At 51.2% G+C, this 27,793-nt stretch overlaps 1 pseudogene; it reads left to right on the top strand.

The window, feature by feature from the left end:
- The first annotated feature begins 93 nt into the window (after nucleotides 1-93).
- LOC150008036 (ubiquitin-conjugating enzyme E2 variant 1-like) lies at nucleotides 94-27,793 on the top strand (annotated as a pseudogene).

The raw sequence follows: 27,793 nt of genomic DNA, 5'->3' as shown, positions 1-27,793 counted from the left end.
AAATGCCGAGGTGCGGCCATCTTTGAGAAACGCAATTCGCCACCCTTGGGAGCAACAGATGTATGTGGAAAACAAGCCGGAAGAGGGGCAGAGATGAAGAAAGAGAACCAGAGGACTTCCGGGGTCCGAGCTGGCGGAGAAAGGTCCTGCAGGACTCCGTTGCAGAGCTGCGTGGAGCGCGCGTGTAAGAAGCACGTGCTAAGGAATGGTGGCCGCTGTGTTGCGGGCAGGCCCGGCAAGAACAGCACTGCAGGCTGGAGTCGGCGAGAAAAGGCCTCAGATCAGCCAGAGACGTCCATGATGTAAGTTCTGCTAGGGAGCGAGGCAGCCTTCCGAGAGGGAGCAGGTGTCCTTTTAAGCAAACCATTTTCTGGCTCAAGATCAGTGCCACGGTGTCCTCAGTCTGTACTGTCCTCTCCGAGGGCAGCTTGTGACTGAAGACAAACCGTGAGACCTGGCCCAGCAGGGGCCCGCGAGACGAAGTTCTCTCCCAGACCCGTGACGGGAATGAGGTCACTTGTTGAACTGCACAGTTCCAAGGGGAGACAGGGACGTGAATTCCGCAGACAGATGGAGTACTTTTAAATTAGCACCATACGTGACACTAGGGTACAAAGAAGGCACGGTCCTGCCTCACGGGACTCACGGATTTAAGAAGAGAGATGAGTAAATAAACCATTTACTACCCTGTGTGGTAAGTCGGTAGGTATTGGATTGGCCAAAAGTCCATTTGTTGTTTTCCGTAAAATAAAAGACACATTTTTCATTTTTCACCAATAACCTGATTGGTTCAGATATTTTAAGTATGTGGGCTCTCTCCTCTACCAGCTTCTAATGGGTAAAGGCCGGGGTGGGGGGTGGCTGCTAAACACCTTCCAATGCATAAGACGGCCCCACTGCAGAGAATTATTTGGCCAAAATGTCAATAGTACCAAGAAACTTCACAACCTGCTTTTGATACGTTTGATTAGTCACAGCCCCTTCTCCATACACGGCACAGATCCTTTTTTTGTGTTTCAGTTGCATTTTTACCTTTCTTGAAATAATAAAGCATCATATGCCAAAAACATTACATATTTTCTTCCATCTTCAATATTAAAATGGCTGCACAGAAATCCCCCAGTTTTGATAAGTGTTGTTTAAATGCACGCTGATATGACAGCTGCCACAATACCATCTAACAAAATTGTTTTGAATGAAGTTAAAGACAGCTAAGCACCAGTAGAGCCATCGTAGGGAAAAAACTCAACAAACTTTTTGGCCAACCCAACGGTTACCTACGGAAAACTAGGGGAGACAGAACTTCCTGTAAGTCTGACTCAGTCAGGATGAATCACTCCAATTCCCCAAGATCATCTGAGCTGAGGAAGCCAGAACACAGGTGGAAGTGAAGGCCTGGCGTGGGTGGGGCCCGGGAAGGAGGCTCTGGCAGGTTCTGAGAAACTTTGTGCTTTGCTCGCAAGAAGGGAAACTCTGAGGGTTTCTAGCTGAGTAGCCACAAGATCTAATTTTCATTTTAGCTACATGACGCTGACCGCGCTCTGAAGGGCAGATGTGGCAGACACGTGCAGGGCTACCTGAGGCAGGGAGGCTGGTTGAAAGACAGTGACACACAACCAGGTGCTACGGGCTGAGTAGTACCCCCACCAAAAGATGTTCAAGTCCCAACCCCCAGCACGTCAGAACGTGACCTTATTTGTCAGTAGAGCTGCTGTGGATGGAATGGGTAAGATGATGTCATTTTGGAGTAGGGTGGGGCCCTAATCCAATATGACAGGTGTCTTATAAAACAAAGTTCAACTGGGCAGATTTGAAAGATGGAATTGGCTTTAGTCAACAATTCACGAATGGGCCAGTATCCAATCTAGCATACCCCGAGGGACTCGCAGGAGCTGAATGAAATGAAAGGCTTTCACAGGCAGGAGTGGGTGGAACAAGGAAGCCCTACTATTTAACAGCAGGCCGGCCGTGGCAAGGCCACCCTCCTTTGGGGACTCAGGGGTCTATCACCAGTGCTGACCAGGTAATTCCAGATTGACTGGTTTAAGACTCCATTCCTGGGAGAGGCGGAAACTGTAACTGTTAGGTATTAAGTCTCAGTTCAGTGACATGTGGCTTCGCATAAGTGACTCCATTTGGGGCCCGTGGTCTCTTTGTTAACACCTTACAAAAAGAACATCATGTGAAATGGCAGCCACGCACTGGGTGGAACAGGGTCTGACGATTGGGACTGTGATCCCGCCAAGGAACCCCGGAAGCTAAAGAGAGACCCTGAAACGGACCCCGCGGGAGCCTTCGGAGGAGCCCGGTCCTGTGACACCTCGCTATAGGACTTCTGGCCTCCAGAACCGTGAGGCCAAAAATGTCAGTCGCTCTAAGCGACCCGGTTTATGGTACGTTGCCGCGGTGGCTCTAGGAGACTGGTGGACCGGTGAGGCAGCAGGGGAAACGGAGGACAGCGAGAAGTGCCCATCAGACCGCCACTCACTGCGGAGGCTGGAAGAGAGGGGAACGAGGGCTCCCCACAGGTTTCTTGTAGGAGCAGTGGCATGTGGCCACGCCATCGACTGAAAAGGAGAAGAGCCACCTAGAACACAAGCTTGGGGACTGTCCTGCTCAGGGCTGGCTCCCAGTGCCTGGCACGGTGACGGCACGGTGACAGCTCAGTACCCAGAACAGATTTTTGCCGAATGAGAGGGAAGAACCAAATGCAGTTGGGAAAAGAGGAAAAGTGTCATTGTTATATGACACACATGGGTGTTTTCAGCATTTTCCCCTTACCGTGCCAAGTTTTTAAAATTCTATATAAGTATATATTTTGCGTAGCCCATTTTCAATGTCCTCTATACCCTAGCCTTTTTACTTCATTCCATCATTCCCTTCCTCTTCCTCTTCCCTTAGTCTAAGGTGCATATTTCCTAAACCACGAAATCAGATCCCAAGGTCCCTTAAAGAAAGTGTCCTTACAGATACCACCACAGTGCTTTGGCACATAGTATGTGCTCAATTAAAGCTACTTATTAAAAAAAATTTTTTCAATTAAAAAAAATTTTTTAAGCTACTTATTGTTATTGTTATCAGAATAATGAACTTGTACTACTCTGAAAAATCTGTACATACTTTGTTTTTTTCCCCTTCTTTTTTTTTAAGATTTTATTTATTTTAGAGAGAAGAAACGGAAGGGAGAAAGAGAGGGAGAGAAACATTGACATGCAAGAGATACATCGGTTGTCTCTCGCACCCCCAACTGGGGACCTGGCCTGCAACCCAGGCAGGTGCCCCAACAGAGAATCGAACTGGCGACCTTGGGGATCGCAGGCTGGCACTCAATCCACTAAGCCACACCAGCCTGGGCTGGTTTTTCCCCTACTTGTCACCTCATTCAATTTCTCACTTGCCTCCTTCTTTGTCCTTTGTCTCGTGGCTAACCCTTCGCTCTGACCTACCCGCCTACTCTACCACCCACTCTTTTGACCTAATATGGGAACATGCGTATTAGGGATCTATTGCAACTTCACAGATTATCCCAGAACCTGACGACTTCAAATAGGAATAAGCATATATTTTGTCTTGCACGTTCTGTAGCTCAGTAGGGCAGTCTGGTCCAGGGACTCTCCTGAGGCTGCAGGTAGATGTGAGCCTGGGTAGCTGTCATCTGAAGGTCTGACTGGGGCTGGACCTACTTCCAAGGTGCTCCCTCACATGGCAGCAAGTTGGCACGGCTGGCGGTGGCAGGTCTCGGTTCCTCGCCGCCGGGTCTTCCCCACAGGGCTGCTTGGGTATCCTCACAGCCTGGGGACTGCGTTTCCCCCAGAGCAAGCAAGTCAGGAAACCAAGGTGGAATCAGTGAGCCTTCCATGACAAAGCTTTAGAGTTGCATGCCCTCCCGTCGGCCGTATTCTATCGGTCACACCAACCAACCCTCATATAAAGCGGGGGGGACCACCCAAGAGCATAAATTCCAGCAGGTGAGGGTGTTGGGGGCCATCCTGGAGACGGGGTCCTATATGAAGTCAGAGAGGAAGGTGAACAGGGGTGTAGAAGGCATAATAAAGGAAAAACAAATATTATGGGTGTGCCTTTTTTGTGAACACTATATTCATTCATTTCACCATTTTTTCCTTCATTTTTAAAACTAACTTTCTGTGAACAGAACCCATCAGAGAAACGTGGATCAGCATGTCATCTATGTGAACTTACAGTTTTGAAAATCTTTAATTTCATCCCGATGGTTACTGAAAATTTTAAATTCTGTTCCAGTTGGTATTTGTCTAATTTTTTAAACGGCATGTCAAACCATTGTGAACTGTAAAATATTCTTTTAGGTTTCTCATGCCCTAACCTGCTCCCCTGTGTATAGTAGCACATGAACTCGTTGTTCCCAAGAACTGAATTAGTCATTGCAGACAGATTGATTTTGGCAGGCCTGCCTCGGCGCAGCTGCGTGCAAACGACTGCATTGGCGCCCATCGCCAGAAACGCAAACCTCTCCCAAGAAATTCTCTGCATGGAGCCAGTAGCGGAGAGCTTTGGGCCTCTGAGTTAGACTCTAGTCTCTGCCTCTTTTTGGTTCTGTGACTTAGGACAGGTCATTGAACCTTCAACCACACTTGCTTCTACAATAAGGGTCAGCCAGCTTTCTATGCAGGACCGTCGTCGTCGTCGTCGGCAGCCGTCCGTCTCGAGAGACGATGGTGTAGCTTCTTAAGAGTCTATCTGCACCGCCGAGAATGGCTGTGCAGTCCAACTCGGGAGTGACATGGTATCTGTCTCCTCCCGTGTTGAATCGACATCTTGTGATGACGCTGAAGCTACAGAGCCTGGGCAGGGTAATATGGAGGGTCTGCTGTTGCCCATGCAGCAGACCCCCCCTCTCTTCGCAGCTGAAGGGTCCAAGGGAAAGACGGAGTCGATACAGCTTGGCTTCAGGTGCGCCGCAGGAGTTGCCGGTGTTGACTACAACGTCAAACCGCCTTAGGGACTCCGGCTCCGGATTTTCTGTCGGGGTTTACTCCCTTAGCCTTTCCCCTGAAGAGGTATGCCGCAAGGCAGCGGAGGTTTTTTGGAGTCAGAGTTTTCCTTCTCTGCTGTACCCTGACTGGAAGATCGAACCAGCGACACTTAGCTCGCAGGCCGACGCTCAATCCACTGAACTAAACCAGCCAGGGCAATGCAGGACCAGAGAGTCCATATTTTAAGCTTTGTGGACTGCACAGTCTGCCATAACTATTCAACTCTGCTAGTGTAGCATGAAAGCCACGGTCAACACACATGAGCAAAGGAGCATGGCTGTATTCCTATAAAACTTTATAAGAACAGGCATTCAGCCGGATCGGGTACTCAGGCCCTAGCTTGCCAACCCTTGATCTAGAAAATGGGAACATACGGTGGACATTGGGGTCGAGTGCTCAGTAGCTACTACACCCCAGCTGGTTAGTCTAAGCCAATCAAAGATGTGTATCCCCTGGGCCATATTAGCTCAGAAATGAGCATGCCCAAGCCATGCCGCGCCAATGAGACCTTACGGCAGGCTTCTGGGAAGCCACCATCCTTGCTCTTAAGGAAACGCTGCTGCATGAAGCTGGCCCAGGCAGGGACAAGAATCCTGAGAGGCCCAGTGACCTCTAGTGGCTTTCCTACCAGCTGTAGGACCGATTTGACAATGTGGGTGGCAGAGAAAAGCCTTTCTCGAGGTTTCTTTTCATGTGAGCTAAACAAACAAACAAACAAAAAATCCTTCCAACTTCTCTTTATTAACTCTGAATTGGGTAATCTGTTATTTCAGCTAAAAGCATCCGAAGTGAAAACCTCCTTCAAAGAGTAGTTATGAAATCTAAATGGAATAATGTCACCATGGCATGTAAGTTACAAAGCACACCTGAAACTAATATAAAATAATACCGAATGTCAACCGTAACTGAAAAATAAATTAAGGAGCTCTACCCCTAATGTTCCAGTATGACCTATATTAAAACAGTCGCCAGACACCCCTCCCCCAACCCATTCCTGGACCTGTCCCATTGGAAAGGACAAAGCCAGCGTCGTTTGCCGTGGGGGCACCATTTGCCGAGCAGGCCCATGACCCTGGTAAACACGACTGCCATGTTACTCGTCTGAGCTTCTGTCCTCAGGACTGGAAATTACTGGAAAGCAAGAACAGAACATGACTCACTGCTCCCGCAGTCACAGGAAAAGATAACATTGGAACAAACTGCAGCTCATGCAAAACCACCCCAAACCTCCTGGGTTGCCACCCCCCCCTGCCCCCCTGCCCACCGCAGCAGCCCAGGGGCCGTACAACAGCAACACCCCCCCCTTTTTATAATCCAAGTATAATCCAATAAAAGCTCAAAGCCCTCACCCCTCGGTGCTGCCGCAAATCTCCGCACCCAGCCCTTTCCCTCTTGGGGAAAGTAAAATAAAAACTTTGCTCTCTGCATTTTCTTCTCCCTGTGAATTCCTTCACGGCCCGCCGCACTGACCACCCTAACAACATGGACTATCTACACAGGCCTTTCTGACACATATGTTCCATTTTAAACGAAAACCCTTTATTTCTCTTCAACAATTTAAAAAATGGCAAACTATATTTTTTTAGGGTGAGATTCCCAACCCACATTAGAACAAACTTGAAGGAAACCAACAGTAATTATTAGCCTGTCAAAGTGATGCACTGGCGTTCCTTACAAAGCAGGGGCCTGCCTCCACCCTCCCTCCCTTCTTTCCTTCCTTCCTTTCTTTTCTGGAAAATAACAAGGCAGAAACCGGAGTTCGAGGGGTGTGGGCCTGGAGGCAGAAAGCAGTCTTCTTTGACCAAACAACTTTTCTCGCTGAGTAAATCATTATATACTAGATATTACTAGTCCTCGGAGGTCATATTCTCTAGTATCAAAAATGTATAAATAGGGGGGAAAAGTATAAATAGGGATGTGTGTTTATTTAGTAAAAGCAACGTGCTGAGCACCTTATAAAGTTTCAACATTCACGGTCTCTTGCTCTTCTCTCCCCATCCCACCCCCTGGAGAGGTTTAGCACAACTAGCAATATTTTTTTTTCTCGATTTCTTTTTTATTTTTCCATGAGGACCCAATTTCGTGATGATTTGAAATTCGAAACAAAGAAACAAATTAATCCAATATGACATTTCATAACTTGTATTGCTTGCAACTATGTCATAGGTACAGTATACCAGAGACTGGTAATAAATTAACAAATAGCCTTTCTAATTTACCACATACCTATGCTGCGCCAAGTATCGTATTATGCTGGGTGATTGACAATCATTAACCTTCTCGACAGCCCCGTAAGGCATTATCGTCTTCGGTTTTACGCATGAGCAAATTGAGGTTCACAAGAGGTTAAAGAAACTTGCCTGGGGCTGCAGCACAGGAAGTGGGGGGCCTGGAGCCGGAGAGAGGGCTGCGAGATCTCAAAGGAGGTCCCAGGAGAATGACTCAGTTGGGAAACGCCACGAAAAAAAGCGTGGGCCTGCCAGAAGCTTAAAAAAAGCGCGAGCCTTCGTGTCCTGCTGCTGGCTGGGACCCCAAGTCCAGGGGAGGGTGGGACCTGCCACATCGGGGTAGCAGGGCTCTGGGGACCGGCGCCTGGGGCGTGAGCGAGAAAAGGGGCAACACCCCGCCCAGAGGAGCAGCTGGGGAGCCAGAGCTGGCGTCAGCGTGCCTGGAGATGTCCCCAGTGCACACACCGCTCCCAAACCCTGGAAGTTCTAAAACGGGCTCAAGTTCACACATCTGATTGATGACAGAACTGGGACTCCAGCTGAAGCCGAGTTTCGGAGTCCAGTTCCCTTCTTTCTTCCTGTAAACTGGCTCCCCTTCCTCTGAGCCCTGCACACACGCTCCGCCTCCATAACTCCCTCTTGCTCCGGGGGCCTCCCGCTCCTCTGCCGAGGATTTGCCACATACCAACTAACTTGTGTCGTGAGTTAGCTTTCCATTTGTGTGCAATCATCTTGGTAAGTTCAAAGACAGTGGCTACATTTTGTATGTGTTTCATGCCCACAGAGTATGTGCCCCGTAAGATCTAGTACAACACCAAGCATGTTAACAACACTTAATGGATGTCAAATCAACCTGGCAAGAGGGGTTGACCAGTGACACACATCTAGATGTGTGGGCCCTTTCCTGGTGGACCTAGATGTGTCAGCTTTTTCTAGTGGATCCAGACATGTGAGCTTTTCCTCGTGGATCTAGATGTGCGGGCCTTACCTGGTGGAGCTACATGAGTGAGCCTTTCCCCACAGGACCTTGAGTGACAGATGTGTTTGTCGGATGCACTGTGGTTTTGTGGTTCAGCACCTGGACTTCCAAAAAGGCATCCTCGGTTTGAAACCCTACTCTCCTGCATTTTGTCTGGGCCGTACAGATGATTTAATCACCCTCAACTCCATTTTCCTCATCTGTAAGCTCTGAATAATCAGGAATGGCTGATTAACGCGCCTAACACTGCCCTGAGCACACAGACAGCACCTGACATATATTAAGGGCTCCAAAATGGTATCGGTGTGGCCACGCTTTTAAAATATCAGTGACCAGGCAACCTACTGAGTGCCCTGAAAAAGCAGATAAAGTATTGTATTAGCAGACATTCCAGTCTGCTGCTCTCTTGCTGCTCTGAGGGACGTGTTTTTAATCCCTTTCTTTGGGGTCTAGATTTTAAACTAAACAGCACCCACTGAGTGTCCCCCTGTGTGCAGAATTCAGTTCTTCCATGGTGCCCCGCAGGGACCCAGGAGCCACTTATGTGGCTTTGTATCAGCAGTTCTCCAAGTGTGGTCTGAGGAACCCTGAGAGGCCCTGAGAGCCCTTCAAGGTCTGCGAGGTCAAAGGCCTTTTTAGAACAACGCCAAGGTGGGCTTTGCCCCTCACTCGTTCGGGAGTCTGCAGCAGTACTTCCCAAAGGCGACCTGAGGTGTGAGGACCTCCTTGCTCTCAGTGAACACCATGGGGGTTTTAGTATCACTCTATCTTTTTAATGCCTCGGTCTCAGTTTTGAATATGGGAAACACGAAAAGATAGAACTCACATTAGAAGAAAAAAAGAAGGAAAGAAAAGAAAAAAAAAGAAGAAAAGAAAAGAAAAAAAGAAGAAAAGAAAAGAAAAAAAAGAAACCACTTTGGGGCCTCAAAAAGTTTTAAGACTGTGGAGGACTCCTGAGACCAGAAGGTTTAGGAACTCCAGATCTAGATGCTTCCGTGCCTACTTTCCAAGACCTCGCCTCTCCAACATTTGTCCGGAAGCCACCTCCCAGTCTTCAAAATATTTTTATAAAGCCCCCTGACAGTGGCGAGGACGCCCTCGGCTTTAGAAAACATTTTCCTGACGGGTCTGTTTCGATAGGTCCCGCCGGCGCTCCTGTTCAGAACTAGTTGCAAAACACACAAAAGCAGTGTCTTCCGCGGTCCAGGCCCACGGACGTTCTCCTCGAAGAATCATCTTCTCTTTAGGTTAAGAAAAATGCGCACCCTTACAGGCTGCGACTCCAGAAAATGGTTCCTGCAAACCAGCTGCTCTACCCGCCCCTTTCCTGCAAACTCCATTTTCCATCTTGAACACTATGCTTTGCTCCAAGCCATCCTAGAGTTTCTGAAATCGCTCCATTGGGCCTTCTGACATGGTTTTCTGTTTCCTGAGAGTGTATGCTATAGGGTTCCATTTCGGGCGTCAGAAACGGCTGGGTGGGCTGGGCTAATTATATATGGATTATTGCCTCACGGTTTCCTGTCCTGCAGACTGAATGCAGATGGTGCAAAGGTTCCCAAAGCAGAGGCGGACCTGCCACCAAAGAGACAGGAAATCTCGGCAGGAGGCGTGCAAGCACCAGGGGTGTGTCTCCCGTTGGCCTTGGCATCCCTTCAGCAAACCTTCCCTTTCTGGTCCAAGAAGGAGACAGCCTGCGTGGGCTCTGCCAAGGCTGAGCAGACTCGCATTTTCCCAAACGCAGGAGCGCTGGAACTTGCTGGCTTTAGGCTAGAGAGAGAAACCAGACACTTTTCAAGAAGGAACAGCAAAAGTACATTCCCCTTTAATTACATAGCTTCCTTAACTGCCTAATCACTTGCAAACAGGTCCCTTCCTGGAGGGACTATTCCCTCAGGAGGTGACTATTCTGGAGATAAACTGGATCTTGAGAATGTTTACAGAAGACATCTGCTTTCTTTGGCTAGTTGTTGCCATTAATCAAAATTTATGTGGAATGGCTAGTCTTTGGCAGAACAAGAGTATAATCAAGATGATCCTGAAAAGCTGAAAAGGCTAATAGCGTTGGTGAATTCCACAAGCATGCACAACTGGCCTCCAAGGGTCCTTGAAATATGGAGATGAGGTCCCTGACTTAGAGGAACACACAGGATGGCAGTGTCCACCAGTACAGAACAGATCCCCCGAAAGTTCTGGTTTTTGTCTCCAAGGCCACCCTCGGGCCAGGCCACCATCAGCTCCAGCCTCCTCAGTGGCCTGCCTCCATCCTCTGGGGCTCCCTGGGAGCCCTGGGAAGTTTTAGAACGTTCAGAAGGCTCTAGAATCAGAATTCAAAGCACTTGCCAGAGAATTTCCCTCTCAGGTCCCCACCCCCACCTGAGAGTTCTGTGCACCTCCGGGCCTCTCCTCCAAGCCCTGGGGCCCGAATCACCCACTTCCATATCAGGAGCAAAGTTTGCAAATACTCAGCTTCCAGGCTCAGACCAAAGGTTCAGAGGCAGGTTTGGAGAGCTAGGTTGTAGCTCCCAGAGCTGAGCTGCGTGTGCCGGGAGCTGGGACCCAGAGAGGAAGAAGGGCCCAGCCTCCCGCGGGCCCTTGCGGAGGACCGCCAGCCTTTGGCCCGCTGAGTAGCTGGTTTCAGTCAATTCACACCTGTGCCTCCCGACTGCCAGTTCCATTGTCTGGGACAGGACGCTCCCAAGTCCCCGAGATCAGAGAGAGGAGAGAGGCGAAAGGGAGGCCTCCCCTTTGACAGAGGCAGCCTCTGGGATAGAACTTGTTTTTAAGCCCCAGGTGGACCCGCGAGGCCCACCACACTTCCCAGGACTAGGGTCGCTGCGTTCAGGGTGGACGACACAGGGAAGCACACAGAGCCACTGTCCACTCTAAAGGCAGCGTGCCACCTGCAGGTGAGAAAAACAAAACTCAGAGTCCTCGCAGACGCTGGTGGTCTCTGGGAAGGGCACAGCCCCTGCCTTCTGGGCTGGCGACTGGGATGGGGTGGCCGAGAAAGTGGGGAAGAAGTTCCACGCAACCTGAATCACGCCTGGCTCCCTGGGCGGAGCGCCCAAGGCGGCAACCCCCCCGAATTTCCGAGCCTACAGACGGCACCTGAGTATTTGGGTCTCTGAGCTGGGATGCTCAGGCAGGGAGGCTTCACAGCAAAGCTGGGGGTCCCGAATGGGGCTCTGCTGGTTGCGACAGAGACCACCAAAGTCGGTCAAATGTGGGTGGCCTTGGGGGACAGCAAGACCAGGAAGGCTAAGGACCACACAGTGCCTCCCCCACCGCAGGACAGTGTGGGAGCCGCCCATGGAGGCAGGAGAAGGGGACGAGGTTAGAGAGAGCCCGGAGTTGGCCACGTTGTTTCCTGAAAGAGACTGCGTACCGGAGGTGACTGAGTTACAGCAAGACCAAGTTCTCCATCAGGAGAAACGAGAAGTGGTCAGCCAAGTAGGGTTCAGTGTTAAGAAGTCCCACTTCTGCACACCCAAGTGAGCCCAACAGATGGAGAAATTCATGCCTTTTACCGGGTCACGGCAATCTCCTGCTAAACACTGCACTTGGCAATCACCCCGAACTCCGGCCTCTGGCCCACGGGACCGTGAACTGGTTCTCCCTCCCCGGCCCCGCCTCTCTCTCCCTCAGCTTTTGTCCCACTGGTCTCCTTTGTGAACGGCACACTTGCCAAGCTCTGTCCTGACTCAAGGCTTACGTGCATCGGTTCTTCTGCCAGGATCTCCCTCCCTCCCAGCAGAGCCAATTGGCGCCTCCTCAAGTTTGGTGAGGCCCCGGCCGCGGAGCTAAGCGGTTGTTCCCTCTGCCTCACGTCCTCTATCTCAGCACTCCGTTCTCTTCTCTTCCACTCGGAGCATTTCCACTCGAGAGCCACCCAGTGGATGGGGAGCTCCCTGGGGGCGGGGACTTCCCCTGTCGTGCTCACGGTGACACCCTTGCTCTGAGCACGCACCTGGGTTTAGGAGGCACCTGCCAAATGTGCGTTGCACAAATGGATAAACAGGCAGACAACTCAAAAAGCAGCCAACTGAGGACTCCAGAAAAGGGCACTGGGAGGTCAAGGCCAGAAATGAGTAATGCTCAGCAGATTTAGGGAAGGCTTCACAGAAGAGCGGTACGGGAGAGAAAAGAGCTGAGGTCAAGAGGCAGGAGTGGGCAAGGTACACGTACGTGAGCGGGGGAGTCCAGAGAGAACAGCACTTAGCACAGCTTTAAAATTCTTCCATACGAGGAAAGGAAGTGGCGTCCATGACTCGGAGGAGGGAGGGGGTCCTGTCTAAGCGGGACGCTCGCAGTAGGGAGAGGGCGCGGGGAAGCTTTGATAAACTAGCCATCTGCGCCCCCACTGGTGAAGCCCAACGATAGACCACGGTGTCCAGATCATAACCCTGAGCTTCGTGCAAGTTGCAGGTTTGCTGGAGAGAGCAGGAGAAGGAATAACCAAATATGAGAAAATGAAGTGGATTATCTGTAGCCTGAAGAATGCTGAAGAGTAATGGTGATACAGGTGGCCTCTTTGAATAAGGAAGTGTGCATTTACAGAGGCAATAAGTGAAGCCAGTTCTCATAGGTCACCACCAACAAAATATCAACGGCTAGTTGAATGAATACATGATTTGGCATGTCACTTTATACGCTTTTTTAAAAATTTAGTTTTGAGAGTACATTCACTAAAGCTGGGGACAGTGGAACAAGGAAAAGATTAGGCCAGGAGAAGCAACAGGAGAGAGCCTGAGCCTGGGCAGGGCTGCTTTGGCTCCCTGGGAAGTCAGGGAAAAGGGGGCCTTGGAGACAGGTTCAGGGGTGAGCCCAGGACAAGCTGCCGCTGCCCACTGCTCCCCTTGTTGCAAGTCTCGTGGGGTCCCTTAGAGTTTAGGGGATGCCCACTTGAGAGGAGAGTAAGGTGTGGGCATGCTCCCGGGATGGAGAGCAGGCTCTGGGTCTTTCATCGTGAGGGTTTTAAAGGCTGGGGGTTTAGGGAGGTCTTAGAGAAGGACCTCAACAGAATGTTCATCAGCTTTATGCTGATGCACCAAAATGAGATCTATTCCCCTAACGTCATCTTGTTCTTGAGCGTAGTTGGCACAAAAGACCCTTGCTGGATGTCTGCTCTCTAGCTCCCTGCGTAGGGTGAGTTAGCTATTTACCCTCTGGTTGGGGAAGAAAGGTGTAAACCACTTACTTTTAGGCATCCTTGGTTAGGGAGGGCAGGATTTTGCAGTTTACAGGGTGGCCATTTAACGATCTGTCTCGGTTTCCCTGTTTCACCTGTCCTGGCTTCCTAGCCTGTCTCATTCCCCCCTCAGAGACTCCCGTCCCGGAAATCTTTTAAGGGCGACGAGGGAGGCCGGTTGGTCTCCAGTAACTGCTTCCTTCACTCCGTGTTCTTATCTGAGGCTGCGTGCCCACCGGCTGTGACCGTCACCACGGCTGCCTGACACGCGGCTCTGTCCTCTGGGTCAGGCTGTGCATTGCCATCTGAAAGACTGGATGGCATCGGCTCCCGGTGAGCACAACGCCACTCGCGTGACCACTCTGGGCTGTGACACTCCCTGAGTGATGCGAGGGCACCTGGGAATTTGATTAGACTGTGAGGCCTCCCGATCAGCATATGTACACTCTTTGGAAATGTTTTAAAATAACACAATGCAAATGAGACACTCCTGAGGACCATGTGCCCCAAGACTGGGATATGCTGCTTTAAATATTAGCTTCCCTAAAAGACCAGGCACCTTTTCTTACAACTCAATTATAATAAGACAAATGACCCAACTTAAAAAATGGGCAAAGGATACGAACACACATCCCTCCAAGGAAGACAGACAAATGGCCAGTGAGCACATGAAGAGGAGCTTGGGGTCATGAGTTATCAGGGAAAGGCAAATCAAATCCACAAGAGACTACTTCCTGCTCACTAGAGTGGCTAAGATCAAAACATGAGCTAATAGCGTTGGCAAGGGTGTGGAGAAATCGGACCCCTCACACACTTCCTGGGGGGAATGGAAAATGGCACAGTCCCTTTGGGAAATAGTCTGCCAGTTTCTCAAATGTTTACCATGGGACCCAGCCATCTTCCACCTGGGTATATACCCAGGAGAAACGAAAGCAGGTGTCCCCATAAAAACTCAAGTTTACAGCCACATGACTCATAATAGTCAAATGGTGGCAACAACCCAAATTTTCATCAGCCAACAAATGGCTAAATAGAATGTGGTACATTCATACAATGGAATATCACTCAGCCATCAAAATAAATGAAATACTGACCATATGGATGAACCTTGAAACCAGCATGCTAAGTGAAAGAAGTCAGACACAGAAGACCACATATTATATAATTCCACTTATTCAAAGTGTCTACAAAAGGGAAATCTGCAGAGAAAATAGATTAATGATTGCTTAAGGGGGAGGGGAATGGTGGGGGTGGGGCCATGGTAGCTAAAGTATATGGGATTTCTTTTTGAGGTGATGAAAATATTCTAAAATTGACTATGCTGGTAGTTGCACATATCTGTGAATATACTTAAAATTTTTAACTAGGCAAATTATGTGACATGTGAGATATATGTTAGCAATAATAATAATAATAAAGACCAGGCACATACACAATGGAGAACATACCTATTCTGGATAAAGCAAGGTACCCTTATATTGTACCAGTTGCCGTAATAGGTGACTAATGAAATGCTATGCCCATAAGAAGAACTAAATAAAATAGTTGATAAATAACTGAATGAGAAAGTAACTTTCCAATGAGTCAGTATTTTGTACTTTCCCTGAGCACTGAGTGAGAAAAGAGGGATGAATGCCAAGAGGAAGTTTTAGGTCAGGTGTTTGGAAAAATGACCTAACATGAAAGACTGGGCCATGCAACAGAACAGTCCTTTACAGCCTATTCATTATGAGGCTGAAAATCAAGTCAATCCAGTGAACCTTCCTCTGGCAAGAATTGAGTGACTGAACCCAGCATCGGCCATCCCCAGCCCCCTGCCATCCCTCATTAGCTGTGGCAGGCACCATGGACGTCAGAAGCCTCAAAGCACCCACAACCTAGTTAGAGGCAAAGGCACCCCCAGCCCCGCGGCACTCTGATAATAAGATCCAGCCTATTGTTGTCGTCCTACTATTTTGGGAATGATGACATCTTCCTCTTCCCTTTCTGCTCTTCTCCACCTTTGATAATTGTGTGGTTGCGGCATTGTAACGGAATTAAAATTCATCTCATTTTGAGAATTCTGTACTCCTAAGAGAGAGACGCCTTGCCTTATGTAGAAATTGGGGCTAGAAACACCAAAACAGGGTGGGAGTGTATGAGGAACAGGAAGGTCCGTGAGGAAGATGTCATATTGCTTGTGACATAGTTTACTTAAGAGAATGTGCTTTACTTGCTAACGGGAGAGAAAGTATTACACAGGAGGTAGGAGGGAATGCTCCATCCCTAACATCAACAAGCTGTGGAGAGCAGGACCAATAAAATGGCATCGGTCCGATCAAGACAGCATGAAGTAGATAAAACAAAGTGGAGTCACTCATGTCAACCAAGATGGCTGCCAGTCAGCCATGACACTTTGGCTCAAGAGGGAAACTGCTTAAGGACACATCTGGCAAGGGACACACGTGAGATATCTACTCACGTGGTCAGAGCAGACACATCCGGGCAGGAGACACAGCTAAGCTATCCACCCATGTGATCAGAACGGCCATGTCTGCAGAGCAGGACTGCCCACTGATAGGCTCCTGGGGAAATTCCGCTCCTGCCAGCAGGGGTGTCAAGCGAAACAGCCATGTACAACCCATAGGCTCCTGGACAAATTCCACACTTGGCATCAGGGGCGCCAAGACAGTTACCAAAGGACCCAGAAGGGTGGAGCACACCACTTCTCAGGTATAACTGAGGCAGGCTCCAGACCACCGCCAAGACAACCGAGCCCCACACACCGGAGCGCTGCCCCACGCCACGCTGACCACCCTTGGCATCGGCCGCCGGAGGCTCGGCCCTGCTGGACTTGGACTTCACCTGCCCTGCTGCCCACCTGGCTCCGGAGATCCTTCCCTGCGAGACGCCGACATTCCTCTGCCCACCGCGCTGTCTCCCGGTCCTGCAGACTGAGCTTTGGTCCCCACTGACTGCTGTGTGTGCGTGTTATATTTCTCCTAGGTTGTTAGAGAGTGAGTAGGGTATTAATGCGTGTTGATGTTCTACTGAGAGCACCTGCATCGATGAAACACAGTTACTGTGTGTGACTCTTGTCTGTTCCTTGGTGCCGCGATGCTCAGCAGGCGGCCAGCTGAGCACCTGCCCGGCTGACTTACAGGAAAGACGATCACAAACAGATGCTCCCGACACAGGCTATGATGTTAGTTGTGCAGGTGGCCCAGTTACTCCTTACCAGGCCTGTCAGGGCAGAAGGAATCACACTTCTTCCCACTCATGTTCTTGTTAGGGAGAGAGAGGAGGACCTCTACACGCCACAGCGGCACTTAGGGGCACAGCCGTGTCCCGGTTCTGAGTGCAAACCACAGCCTGGTGGGTCAGCTCCCAGCCACCAGGAAACCAGGCTTTTCTTCCTGCTGCTGGAAGAACGTTGCACATGGAACCCTCTTGGCCAGAGTCAGAAGAGTAGGCCCCAGAAGGATCCCGGGTCTGTGGGGTGAGGGGCCCTGGTTCCAAGGGAAGAAAGCGTCCACCGGGCGTCCTTGTGTCGGGAGACGAGCCGACGAGGAAAGGACTCACCTCTCCAGCAGGCGTGATTGACCCTGAACTTCAGGAGGGTCTGCCCTTCCATGTGGAGGAACGGAAGACAAATGTGCCCACCGGTGGTCTGTCCCCAGGGGAGTCCCTCTGTACTCCCCTGCTCACCTAGTTCTGATGGTAACTGGACATCACGCAACAGCCACGGCCCAAGGGGGACATGATGACCAGGATTTCCACACCTGGAGACGACCATCTGGTCACCCTGCCAGGCAAACTGCCTAGAGGGCGGCGGTGCTGGCTGGGCGTGGGGGTGGGGTGGAGTGGGGTCGGGGGGAGGGACTCTAGAATGGGTAGAAAAGGAGGGAAATGATGGCTAGCATGCGGCCTCAAGACCCCCTACAGCCAGGGAGGTGAAGCTTACCCCTCTCAGCTTCCGCAGGAGCAGAGACTAGCTGGGACCACGGAGGAGCTGTTTCCGGACGAGGGGAGCCCACTGTTGCACAAAAGGCGACACTATCATAGGACCCCGCCCAGGTTCCCTCTTCACAGGCAAGACACGGACCTGCCCAGGTGCAGGCAGCGCCCCTGCTGAAAGCCTGCAGCTGTGCTCTCCTCCAGGCGTGGGGCTCCCCTCAACGCAGCTGACCCACCGAGCTAATGGCCCCGTTCTGGGGGCAGCCTGCATCCGACAACCAGTCCTGCAAAGACACAAAGGCTCTGTCCCCTGACCGCATTAGGACACAGGTAGGCATCCTGGTAAATATTTAACAACCAGTTCCCTGGGAAGGGGAAAAAAAATAAACCCCTGGTGTGTAGTGTGGAGAGATTTCAAAGTCCCCACCGTGCCCAATTTTAAGATGAAGCTGACATCAGGGAGCGAGGAGCAGGGAGGAGAGGCACGCAGTCCTGCCCGCCAGCCCGCAGGGACCAGTCCGGCGCCCCGCTGACATCTCTGAGCGGGCCATCGCGACTCAAGCTCCCACGGGATCGGCTGAGACCCGTGGAAACCACTTTCATGTTCAGCTTCTCCCTCCACCCGATCCTGCTTCCTCGTGCCTTCCAGGTGTTGGTCCTGAGACGCGCCCCCACGCACCTGCTCACGACCCTCCGGCTCAGTCTGTTTCCGGGGGCACCAGCACTACAGCCACCCCTGGGAGCTGGCATCCCCGGGAGTCTGCCCCTGGCTCAGTTCTCTTCTCCCTCTGTCGTCTCTCCCTGGACCACGTCCTGCCTCCCACACTTGACCACCACCTCGGAGTCACATGACTCTATGCCACTCTGGCCTTCAGAAATGTCCAGAGGCCTGTGGAAGCAAAAGAGAGACCTCATTGGTGCTCAGTATATACAAAACAAGCTCACTGTCTTCTGAAACCTGCCTTTTCTTCTGTGTCCTTTCAGTACCTGATTCGTGACCTTCCCTGCAAATGACTCAGAATTACCTTTACGAGTTCTTTCTGCCCATACACGTCCACACCAGCAACATCGCAAGTGGGCCGGACAACTGAAGGGGAAGCAAGAAGTACCAGGGCTACTTTCTTTATTATTTTAGTCTGTCCCTTTTCATATACAGCTTACAATGGACATGCTATATCCATAAATGCTTATAACTTATGGAAAAAATGCCCCAAGTGCAATGCATTTCTTTTTTAAGAGAGAGGAGGGAGGGAGAAAGAAGTGGGACCTGACCCGCGACCCAGGAACGTGTGCTGACTGGGAATCGAACCCGTGACCTTTCGTTTCATAGGCCGATGCTCAATCCACTGAGCCACACCAGCCAGGGCTGACTTTTTGCTGTTGTTGGATTGGTGCATGGTCAAAGAAGCTTGCAGGTCACTGCTCACCGCTGCTAATCTAGGGGTCCTCCCACAACGCAGATCCTTGGATGTCCCTCCTGTGTTTGGTGCCTCCCCGGGCTCAGGTGCCACCTCCCTCTCTGAACCTCCCCTGCTGTCATCAACTTCTTGCCCTGTGCACCCAGAGCTCCTCGTGTGACACAGACATTCTTGGACTTGTAATATAGATATCTCTATAAAAGCTCATTCCCCGGCATGTGTACAGCTCACAGAGGACACAGATCATACATGTATTTCCCCCCCGAGCCCAGCGCTGCCCCTTGAGGTCGGGAAGACAGGAGTTTGCTTTAAGTACCCTACTCCTCAAAGATGGACCTCAATGATACACTTGACACTCCACTAATCTGTGTGTCATCGGGAGTGTAATGGTTGTTAGTAAGACACTGCGTAGGATCGAACCCTTGTCCTCTTCAGGAAAGGTCCGTGCTCCCTACAGGCCACAGCAACAAAAAGAACTCCCAGAATGACGTTACCACAAGGTGGCAGGAGGGCATCTCTCTTTGACAGCCATTTTCCAGCTTCAGATGCTCGTCTAGAACATTACTAACCCACCGCTAAGCTACCTTAGAAGAGGTTACCTGTCTCCAGAAGGAAGCGAAGTTGGAGCAGATTCTACTCCTGGGTCATCCTCAGCCCTTTCTGCTGGGCCCTGGCCTTTGCCAAGGACATTGTCAGGTGACAGGCGGTGCCGTGCCCAAGCCCAGGCTCTGGGAGCTGCCGGCTCAGCAGGTCTCGTCTCCCGCCTGGAGGCTGGGTGCCAACGTGGCCTCTTTGGGCAATGTCCCCTCCACCCCAGGCACCTCCTGGGATACCCCAGAGAACCAGGTGGAAGCAAACATCTGGACAGGCAAACAAAGGATGCCCGCCGCATGTCACTGTACCCTGAGCCCCCCACTCTCAGTCAGGGGTACCCACACATGTGGTTCATCACCAGAGGTCTGTGGAGACTCAGTCCTTGGCGTCAGATTCACGAGCCCAGTGGAGGAGGGTTTTGAAGGTATTTTTTTGGAAGAGTGCATGAGGCTGCCCTCACCCGTCCTCCCCGAGCCTGGATACAGATCCCCAGGTGGGGCCTCTCTGGAGAGGGGAGCCTCCAGGGAGCAGCCTGACAGGCTGGGGCCTGGGCCTGGCCCTCCTCGTCCTTGGGCACCCCTGGGTCATGTGGCGGGCTAAGGTCAGAAGGACTAGGTGCTGCGTTTCCTGGTAGAGCCTGGGGGCAGAGAGCCCCTGCAGGACGACAGGCAGGGCCCCACACTCCGGCAGGACACCCTCCCGTCCTTTAATGAAGACTCACCACGTTCCCAGCACTGTGTTCAGTTCTGACTCATTTGATTTTCATAATCACCAGATGAGTTAAATTATTTGAATCCCCATGCTTTTCACACATGAGGGTGAAGTTTCTGTCCTCACACAGATATGGGGGAGCAGGGCTTCACGTCCACACCATCACCAGGCCCACACCCTTCACTTCTGTGCCAACTGCCACCCCGATGGGACCTGGGGTCGCACGAGGTCTGACTCGACCGTGAGCCACACAGATCCTCTCCCAAAGGCCCGACAAGACATCTGAACAGGCCTCAACCAGGGTGAGACTCAGTCCCCAACTTCCACCATGGCCCCCATAAGCCCCCCATGACTAGGAAGTTACTCTGAGGAGAGGCTCCAACCCAAAGGACTGATTCCTACTCTCCAACGGATTGACGGCTCCAAGCAGAAATTAAATTCAGTAGCAGAACAGGAAAGAAAAAACCCGATGTCCTGAACATCTGACTGGGGAGACTGAGGTTCACACCCCGTAGAGGGAAAGGAAGAGCTCAGCCCATAGAGGACCCGCTCCAGCCCAGACCTTCTTCGTCCTCAACTCATTAGTCCTCCCCACAGTCCACAAGGGGCTCAGAGTCTCCCCAAGATGACTGCGGACACCCGGACCAAAGGGGCCAAGCGCTACCAAGCGCAGTGGCCGCTGTGTGGTAGAACCAGAATTCAAAGCCGGGAGTGTCCCTGTAAACCCACAGGGGTTTCTACCACACCACGGAACCCCGGAAATGGGCCTTGACCTCCCCAAAGCTGCCACCTCAAGGGGCAGGGGGGCACCGGCTCAGAAAGGCGGTGAAGGCTCCTGGACACGTCACCCAGCCCGCTCTTCCCTGTCCCCCCACCCCTTCGCAGAACACTCACGGGGTCCATTTGGTGTGAACACCCCCTTTTAGTTTGCAGCTTCGGCACCCCCTTATCTCTGCCTTCGATAGAGGGAGCCCTGCTGAAAAGCTCTTGGCAGTCGCTTCATTGGGGGAATTTCTAAAACGTTTAAGTCACTTTGTCGCGGGGTCATTGGCATGCAATAAAATGCATAGTGTCACACAATAAACTGCCCATCTGAAGGGGACAACTTGATACGTTTTGGTACAGGCACACGTCGGTGCCACCATGAGCACAGTCAAGACAGTGAAAATATCCACCTTCCAGAAGCTTCCTGTGTCTCTCCTTTGTAACCCCTCCCTCCCTGCTCCCCGCAAACCACCGCCCTCTGCTTGCTGCCTCCGCAGATACGCCTGCGTTTCCTAGACTTCACCGTCAATGCAGTCCCATAGCCTGCGCTCCCCTTTGTCTGGAGTCTTTCACTCACGGTAATTACTTTCAGACTCATCGTTGCATGGATCGATACTTCATCCTTTGGTGTTGCTGAGTAAGATTCTGCTGTACCACCGCTGGTCTGTCCCCTTGTCTGCGGCTGGAGATCCGGGCTGCTGGCCAGGGATGTTTCTGTATGTGTGTTTGACTATGCCTTTCTTTCTAAGTAAATACGTAGGTAGACGCATGTCTAACTTGTTAAGATACCACTAAGCCTTTTTCAAAAATGGGTGCTCCGTTGTCCATTTCCACCAGCAGCGCGAGGGAGTTCCCGTTCCCCACGTCCTCGCCAACACTGGGCACGGGCAGTCTTTCATGTTTTAGCCACCGCGGTAGGCATGCGGGGGTACCTCACTGTGGTTCGCCCTTACACCTCCCTGATGTCCGATGATGCTGAGCATCTTTTCACGTGCTTGCTTGCCATCCTCATGTCTTCCGCCTACCTAGCTGCCTAATTTTTGCCCATCGTAAGGTTGAGTTGTTGGTTTATTGCTGAGTTTTGAGAGTTCTTTCTTTCTTTCTTTCTTTATTATTATTTTTATTTTTATTTTTTTGTTTATCACTGTGTGGTTGCCTCTCACTTGTGCCCCCAACTGGGGACCTGATGTGCAACCTAGTCATGTGCCCTGACTGGGAATCGAACCAGCGACATTTGGTTCGCAGGCCTACGCTCAATCCACTGAGCCACAGCAGCCAGGGCTGAGTTTTGAGAGAGTTCTTTATATATTCTGGGTACCAGTTCTTTTCAGATATACGCTTTGCAAGGATTTCCTCCCTGCTTATGGCTTTTCTTTTCATTTTCTTTACGGAATCTTTTGAAGAGCAGAGTTTTTCATTTTGATGACGTACCATTTATCAATTTATTTTACAGATTGTAGTCTTGGCATTAGTGTGTGAAAAATCTTTGCCTAAGCCGAGGTAACAGATTTTCTGTTATGCTTTCTGCTGCAAGTTTTCTAATTTTAAGTTTTACATTTAGGTCTAGATCTAATTTGAGATAATTTTTATATACAGTGCAAGTTGTAGATCCAAGCTTTTTTTTTTTTTTTTTTTTTGCATATGGATACACAATTTTTTCCAGAACCATTTGTTGGAAAGACCATTTTTCCTCCACCACTTTGTTTTTGCGTCTTTGGCAAACATCAGCTGTCCCTACAGGCTTGGGTTTACTCCTGGACCCTATTCTGTTCCTTTGATATATTTGTCTATCTTGATGCCAATGCCACACTGTTTTGATTGCAGTAGAGGAATTTAAGATGTGACTAGAAGCTGAGGGGGAGCTCAGTTGGTTGGAGCATTGTCCTGGTGTGCCAAGGTTGTGGGTTCGATCCTTGGTCAGGGCACAGACAAGCAGCAGCCAGTGACTGCATATATAAGTGGAATAATAAATCGAGGTCTCTCTCCATGCCTCTCATCCCCTTCCTCTCTCTCTCTGAAAACAATAAGTAAAAATAATAATAAACTGGCCCGCGGTCCACTCCATCCTGGAGAGCCTGCGTGTCCCACCTCCCTTCCAGGACAAGGACAAGCCACATTCTCTCCCCGGAGGTCAGTGCGTTCCTGGGCCGCCTGCTGCACACCGGCCAGCAGTTCCTGTCAAGATTTGCGGAGAGGGTGAAATTAACCATTAACCATTCCAGTTCACGGGGCCCACTCCCTCTCCGTCTCCCTCCCTCTTCCAACGACACTCCCAACCCCCCTGCTTTGAAAACTGTGAGCCAGTGAGACACTCAACAGGAAAGAGGAAAAAGCTTCTGCTCGTCTTCCTCCGCACCGGACGCGTGGTCTGCACGGCGTGTGGAGCCTGGCGGCGGGGCCCTGGCCAGTTGGAAGCAGAACGCCAGGAAATTACTGTATATGGAATCTCTCTGTACTATCCTCCCAAATGATCAACATGAAACTATTGTAAAGTGTTATTTCTTAAAAGTTAAAATAGCCATTTGAAAGAAGAATCAGGGAAAATTTACTAAAACTGTCATTCTAAAAGTAACCACCTTTTTCGTGATTATCTTTCCAACTGAAAAACGACCCTTTCCCCTTCAACCTTGCAGTTGCTCCTGTCGGAGGGGATTCATTTCTTCCAGGTGCAAGATGGCCGGCCCCTCGCTGCCACAGGAAGTAGGTTTCTCCCTGACCTTCGTGGTGCAAACAGCCTTCCCTCAGCCCCTCCTCCTGCCAACCCTGACTGTGTCCGTGATAAAAATACTGGATGTCTTCTCAGCGCAGAGTCTGCAGATGCGTAATCAAGACGGCAGGGGGGCCACTCCTTGATTAGGTTTCCAAAGGCAAATCTGACTCCCCCTTGCCTGTAGACATGGTGAACTCTCCCTCACTGGCCATGCAGAAGCTGCTGGGAAGGAAACGGTCATGTCTGAGAAGCCCATGTGGCAGGTCACTGTGGGCAGCCTTCGGCAAGCATCTGGAGGCTTGGCCCTGCAAGGAGTCCACAAACTCTGCCATCAGCCAGAGGGAGCTGGGGAGCCAATGATCCTGCAGCCCAGGCCAACACCTTTGCCACAGCCTGGGGAGTGAGCTGTTGCAGCCAGGAACCCAGGTAAGCCCTGCCCAGCCTCCTGACCCTCCTGACCCCTCCGAGGTTATAAATGTGTGCTGTCGTAAGCTGCTGAATCAGGGAGTCGTTTGTTATGCAGCAATAGCTAACTCATACAGAGAGTAAGGACTCATTTCATGTTAGCCACGTTTACTCTAAAATATAAAAATTGTGTTTCAAGGGGTCCCTTCATGCTGGGAGAAGCATCCCTCTCCACCCCCACTGCCAGAAGAGGGGATCCCCCGATCCAAGCTCATGGTGGAGCCCCATCTGGAATGCATAATGGTGGAATAGGGAGGTTCTCCAAAGGAAACACAGGGTCCCATGACCAGAGGAAAAGGAGACAGAAAGTGAACATTCACAAAATAATAACTGCCCGCCTGAGAGTCCAGCCTGCTTCATCTGACAGAGGAAGAGGAAGAAAGGGACTCACAGACGCAAATGGCTTCCAAAGTCACCCCTCTAAGGCAGGGGCAGAAGCAAAACTAGGTTTTCTCATCCTCAACCCAGGGCCCTTGCAAGAGCGCATTGTATGAGTAACGTTTTGGATGATGTTATTTTTCTGTTTTTGTAATCTATTTAGGAATATTTATTCAGTGGCAAAGCATTAAAATCAAAGTTAGATAATTAGTGAAGATAAACAAAATTAAAAAAAAAAATCCAAGCATGGAATCAAACTTATTTGGAAGAGAAACGCCTGTTCGGCTGTCCTTTTAAGACTTTGCCAAATGGTTTTGCATACTCAGGGCCTTTGAGTTACTCCCAGAGCCCAGAACGACAGAATAACAAATGTGAACCTGTTAGAAAAAAAGAGGATTAAGTCCCTCTCACCCCCATTCTCTATCCCTTCCCCTCTCCTTCCACATAAATCATTGGGGGTCTTTTCACATAAAGAGATGGACTTGTGGGCTGCCTGAGCAAAGCAAAGCGGAGGGCCCGGGTGCATGGCTCGGTGACAGCAACTCAACTGAGCTCTCCTGCTCCCTTCCTTCCTTGGTCCTGTGATGTGCCAGCCCACCTGTGGTCCAGGAGCACCCAGAGCTTCCGAAGCCAGCCCTGGCTTCCTGAGGTCAGAGCACAGCTGCTCGCTGACCCCGCAGGGGCCCTGCTGCCCTGGCAGTGGCTCCACTGTGGAGCGAGGCCCTAACGAGTGAGGAGCATGTGCTGGGCAGACCCTCGGAAAACAGTGTTCGCTTCCTGCGTGGCCTTCTGTTCCCACTCCGGCCCACGCACATTGCTAGGGACAGCCACAGTTCCACGAAGGCCAAGGGCAGGGGTGGAGGGGGGCTGCAGATGGAGGAGAGAAAGTCAGTGCAAGGTCACGTCCTGGTGTGTGGCCCAGAGCAAGCTACCCTCTCTGAGCCTCCGCGTCTCCCCTTCAGGAGAGGAGAAACAGCTGCGGCCCTGCAGGCGCGCCATGCCAAGCGCGTGGGAGGGCGTGGGGGAGGGCCAAGGCCAAGTTGGAGTAAACGGGTGGGGGCCCGTCGGCGCAGATCCCACATCTGCAACCGCCTCCCCTCCCCTGCCGCTGAGGCCCAAGGACCCACCCAAAGTAATAACCGACCGTGGCCACGTTCCAAGTGCTTTCCATGCAGCAATGTTTACTCCTCACTGCCGCGTGTTTGAGTGGCCACTCTTACGACCATTCCTCCGTGTAGATAAGGAAGGTGAGTCACCGAGGCTACGGTTTGAAGTAATCAGCGAATGTGCTGACACAGCCGGGACCAACACAGGCAAGGGCCCCAGCACTGGGTTCCCTCTCACCACGTTCTGCTGCCTCTCGGACACATTCAGTGTCCCCAAAGAAAGGGACCGAAGTGCCCAGGGACCCGCCGCTCTCACTTCTCCTTCCTCCCTTTTTCCACCACCCGTCACCCAACTCTCTTTAGGTTTGGGGCTCCTCTGTCCAGCTCCCAGGTCCCTGGATTCCGACCCCTCCCCAGGCCCCTTGACTGTACCAGCTCCGCTGGGTCACCTGCCTCTCTGGGGTCTGCTGAGCAGCTGTGGCTTTCTCCAGAGCAGCCCCAGCTCCTGCCCTGCAGCCCGGAGGTGTCCCAGCTGGCCTAGGACCTGTCCAGGTGGGCAGCTAGGAAGATTGCTAGTGTTGATCACTTGGCAGAAGAACGCTTCTTGGGGGCCCATTAAAACCAATCCAGACCAGCCAGGCATAGAGCACCTGAGCAGGCCAAGGTAGGAGTGATGCTGGCCAGGTGCGGAATGGAACTGACCTGAGACCCCATGGTAAGTTTATGCCACTTGAGCGTTGATAAGCTATGTCACAGACTATATGGGGGGGGGGGGGGACTCTGGGCCCTGAGCCGCAGCCCCCCGGCTCTGTGAAGCCATGGTCTTTGGTGTCAGACCAAGCTGTGGGCCGCTTTGCCCGCTCTCCAAGCCAAACTGATGTGAGCATTTACTTTTTCACTTTGCCAAAAAGGTCTTTTAAATGGAAGGCACTCTTTTTTCTGGTTTTCAATCTGAGGACGACTTGGTGCGTTTTCTGATCGCTGTTCGGTATCTTTTATGAATGGAAATCTCTGTTCTTGCTGTGACACTTGGAAAGCCACCTCTGCTGTGAGAGTAGCAGGAGCTTTCAGTGTGGTCCGAACTGGAGATATTGATCAAGATGAGTCCTCATGGGCTGGCCACGCAGACCCTTGTGATTTCTAATCGATTAGGCACTGAGATGCTGTGGTGGCCCTGGGTCTGGGTTGTGTCTCATGAAATGGTGCCAGAAGCAGCAAGAGAAGATGTACGTGACCTGCCTTAGCAAGTAAAGCAGCCACCTGCCCCCTAAACAGTGGGGGCTGAGATCCTTGAACCCCTCCTTAGTTGCCTGCGCCGTCTGGCTGGTGCAGCTAACGTGGAGCTGTGTCGTTACGGATCCGTGTGTGCTGCGTGTCTTTTCTCCTCCGTGTGCAGGTGCTTCTCGGCAAAGATACTCACTTGACCGAACCGCCTGGGCTTCTCAGAGAAGAGGCCTTCTAGACCAAGAATAACTTCCAGAGATGCACACCACTCTCAGCGTGGCACAAGCCATGTGCCCACCCGCTCTTCCGGTTGAGGTGGTACCTGAGCAGCAGCCCTGCAAACTCCCGGACTGCCCAGCTCTCCTCTTCCCTCCTTCCCAAGCGCCTGGTGCGTCAGGCCGTGCCAGTTCCAGTGTTTCTCGGGAAGGGGCTTGTGCCCCTCTGGAAGAATGGGACTGGTGACATGTTAAGATTCAAGAGGCAGAAAGAACCCGAGAAAACACTCTCTCCTCCTTGATGCCTCCGAGTATGAATGCTGACAAGGCGCGAGAGCCCTGCCCACCTCCATCAGGACAAACACCAGATGGGGCGGCCGGCCCCTCCCCACACTGATCGAGCGTTGGTTCTCACTGGGCCAACCAGGAACCAATCTAAATATCCAACAATTGGACCGATGATGCTATAACCATAGCGTGCGATTTTATGTTGGCATTAAAAATAATGCTTTGAGCGATAGCGGCGCAAGATGGCAGCAGTCACCACGGGCTCGGACAATTGATGAAAACCAAATATACAGCCTTAAAATAGAATGTGGACCTAAATACCCAGAAGCATCCCCCTTTGTGAGATTTGTAACAAAAATTAATATGAATGGAGTTAATAGTTCCATTAGTTAATAGAGTTAATAGTTAATATAGTTAATAGAGTAGTCGACCCAAGAGCCACACCAGTGCTAGCGAAGTGGCAGGATTCATACGGTACCAAAGTCGTCCTGCAGGAGCTTCGGCGCCTAATGATGTCTGGAGAAAATACGAAACTCCCTCAAGCCACCTGGAGGACAGTGTTACAGCAGTTAA

This window comes from Furipterus horrens, unplaced genomic scaffold (assembly GCF_987537825.1).
Source record: "Furipterus horrens unplaced genomic scaffold, mFurHor1.1.pri manual_scaffold_6, whole genome shotgun sequence".
Taxonomy (NCBI): Eukaryota; Metazoa; Chordata; class Mammalia; order Chiroptera; family Furipteridae; genus Furipterus; species Furipterus horrens.
Note: the sequence above shows the minus strand (reverse complement) of the source record. Positions and strands in the feature narration are given on the sequence as shown.